Source organism: Lissotriton vulgaris, chromosome 4_2, assembly GCF_964263255.1.
Source record: "Lissotriton vulgaris chromosome 4_2, aLisVul1.2, whole genome shotgun sequence".
Classification (NCBI taxonomy): Eukaryota; Metazoa; Chordata; class Amphibia; order Caudata; family Salamandridae; genus Lissotriton; species Lissotriton vulgaris.
The window spans coordinates 605,448-608,993 of record NC_141692.1 but is presented as its reverse complement, the minus strand read 5'-3'; the positions used below and the strand labels follow the sequence as shown (position 1 = coordinate 608,993).

At 50.4% G+C, this 3,546-nt stretch overlaps 1 pseudogene; it reads left to right on the top strand.

The window, feature by feature from the left end:
• Nucleotides 1-325: 325 nt before the first annotated feature.
• LOC147718084 (GTPase IMAP family member 9-like) lies at nucleotides 326-1,084 on the top strand (annotated as a pseudogene).
• Nucleotides 1,085-3,546: the final 2,462 nt, after the last annotated feature.

Here is a 3,546-nt window from a genome sequence, read left to right as displayed (position 1 = left end):
TGAGAATGCACCAAACAGATATGCCACCCGGGAGAAGCATGACCAAGAGAGATATCTTTATTGCTCCTCTCTTTCTTCCTCTTTCTATGTGTGCTGTATTCTGCAACACACATAGAAAGATGACGATGCCTCTCAGGATTATTTTCGTGCAGGAAAGTGCTCCTTCCTGGCCAAAAACAATCCTGCCTAGAACATACGCACCCTCTCACCATGGTGCAGGGGTGCTTCCATTGCTACTCTGGCCTGCTCCACAAAAGTCATACTTATGAACATGGATTTCTTTTCCATCCTTAGCACTTTCACAACACAATCGGTGTGACTTGTGTGTAACCTGCACACTTTTCTCTTCACAGGTACCCGTGAGCTGAGGATCGTCCTGGTCGGGAAGACGGGAACAGGCAAAAGTGCGACATGAAACAGCATCCTTGGGCAAAGAGTGCTCGACTCCAGAGCATCTCTGAAGGCAGTGACACATGAATGCAGAGAAATGTCGTGTTTCAAAAATGGGCAAAAGATTGTAGTTGTTGACACTCCGGGACTGTTCGATACTGTGATTGAAAAGTCAATAATTGCTCAAGAGATCGCTAAATGTGTGGTAATGTCATCCCCTGACCCCCACGCCATCGTCTTGGTGCTTCAGACCAGTGGATTCATAGATGAAGAGGCAAACGCTGTCCAAGATATCCAGGACCTATTCGGCGAAGAGGCCACAAGATACATGATGTTCCTCTTTACAAAAATGGATGATGTGGAACGTGATGGAAATACCCTAGAAAACTACATCGAAGACTCAGATTCCAAGCTACAAGAGGTAATTAAGGGGTGTGAGAACCGCTACTTGGGCTTCAACAACCGGGCTGAATGGCCAAAGCGAGAGCAGCAGGTGTGTGCACTGATCTCAATGGTCGAGAAGATGGTGAAGAACAATGGGGGCTCATACTACACAACACAGATGTTTCAGAGGGCGAAGGAGGAAATCCAGAGAAGGGAGAAAGAGATCAGGAATGAGAGACAAAGATATGGTCGAACTGATGAACAGCTGCCGACTGCACATCCACAGACTAAAAGCCTGGAGTGGGAGTGAAAGAACAATAACTATGTCAGAAGGAAAACAGAAGCTGTGGGAAGGACTCTGGATATGGTATCTTGCTTGGTCCCTGAGATGCTTCGATGTCACTGCCTTGCACAAATGGCATAAGTCCTGGATGTTGGGTGCCATAGTTGAGGGTTCCGAGCAGCGCTTGTAACACTGTCTGAAGCTTATTTGCACCTGCTGCAGCTTCACTATTCTCAAAGTAAGTGGGGTTTGTTTGTTGACCTGACTGTATTGGAAAACAATGTGATGCGGTGCCTCCCTGAACCGCTTGACGGAGGCCCCCGAGATAATTGCGCCTGCTCCACACCTTGTCCCACAATCCGTTTGACCTGAAGACACATCCTGCGGTGCCCTGGTCCGACCATCACATATACGTGCGCCAGGAAACGGCGTGGGGTGCACTAGAAGGGAGAGGCGGCGTGAGCGAGCCTCCCCCACCTCCCCAGGTGGAGGTTTCTCAGCTACACACCAGCGCTTCACTCGACCAGCTGACTTGCGCCCGCTCTTGCGACACAGTGCCTCGGCCGGCCAGCTGAATTGCGCCTGCTCTTGCTATTACAACGTCTCACCCGCCATCCAACGGAATTGCACCCAATCTTGCGGTACAGCGACAGGCGGCTGCTACGGAGCTCACGAAATGGCGGTCGGCTCCACAGACTTGGGCCTGGCCTGCAAAGATGGCTCTGGGCAACCGTGGAACTCGGACGCTTGTCTGCTAGGGCATGGGCCCCATTCCCAAAAGAGTCCCCTCAGCCTTGAAGATTCTACAACAGTCACCGGGACCCCCGACTCCCGCAGGCTTCCGGTGGGGAGCGGCTGCCATGATTGCTCGCGGAATGGCCACGACGGAGCCACGAGATGGTGGTGCTCTCATGCTGACGCCAGCTTCAGTCTGAAACATCCAGAAATCAATCAATCAATCAGTGACACTTATTAAGCGCGCTACATACCCGTAGGGTCTCAAGGCGCTGGGGGGGGGGGGGTGCCGCTACTGCTCGAACAGCCAGGTCTTCAGCTTCTTCCTGAAGGAGAGGTGGTCTTGGGTCAGGCGCAGGTCGGACGGGAGGGAGTTCCAGGTCTTGGCGGCCAGGTAGGAGAAGGACCTTCCTCCTGTGGTCGCTCTTCGGATGCGGGGGACGGCGGCGAGGGCGTGGTTGGCTGATCGGAGGTGGCGTTTGGGAGCGTAGAAGTTGACTCGGCTGTTGAGGTAGCTCGGGCCTTGGTCGTGTAGGGCTTTGTGTGCGTGGGTGAGGAGGCGGAAGGTGATTCTCTTGTTGACGGGGAGCCAGTGAAGGTCTCTCAGGTGTCCGGAGATGTGGCTGGATCGTGGGATGTCGAGGATTAGTCTGGCTGAGGCGTTTTGGATCCGCTGGAGTCTCTTCTGGACACTGTAGACTACCTATTCGATCAGTTCCGGTGGAGCCCCAACGTGACCCGGTAGAGAAGAACTTGCCCTCCCCTCTTTGACGGATGGTTCTTATAGCCTGTCCCTTCTGTTGTCATTTGACAGAACTTTTTGGACTGCTGAAAGGGGTTGTGTTCCGACCGCTGGTTGGTGGAGACATTTTGACTATATTCTGGACCTGCGTTGTCGCGTAATGCGTCATATGACGCGCCGCGTTAGCGCACCCAGAAGTGCTCCGGTGCGCGAGGCGCAGCTTCCCGGAAGCGATCCAGAGCGTGGCGCGCAGCGCGTAACGTAAGCATAACAGGTCATGTGACTTGTTAATAAAACTTTTCATTGGTTCATTTTACTTTTGTTATTCTAATGATGGAAGGCTTGGTCATATGACCTAAAAATAACACTTTTCATTGCTTTCGAACATTTTTTTGTTTCCCAAATGATGAAAGCCCCACCTTTTTTTTTCTCACTCTGACTTATAAAGCAAAGGACCCAGATGCATTTACAGTTTACCACTAACAATGTTCCAGGCTAATGTATTTTCCCGGGAAATTTACAACTGTCCTGCAAGTAAAATATTCCTATTTCGAGAAAAAGGGCGTTTCTTCATCCCATGAGGGAGCCGTTGAACAAAAGAGGCTCGGCCTGCTGTCTTAGTTGCTGATAGGCATGAATATCGGGTTCTTATCGATCACTTTATGTTGCAGGAGTAGAAAACACAACAGCCCTTGAACATTTATCTTTACTGCGTTCCTGCGTATTATACCTTTTAACCGTCATGTAATCGGGCTGCTTTATTTCACTTGCCTTTTACTGATTCGAAAACAGTGGCTATTATTCAAAACTTTACCAATCTAGGTACTACTACCATGTTTTGTTTTAAAAACCTTTATTGTGAAAATGTCAGTATACAAATACGGGCCTATAACCACGTGGGCCGGCCACGGAGCAAACTGGAATTGTATATGATGAGGGAACATTTACACTGTAGAAGAACGTAACGGGCGGGCCATTAGGTTGCAAGAACTAAGGTGTCTAACAGTTGCGG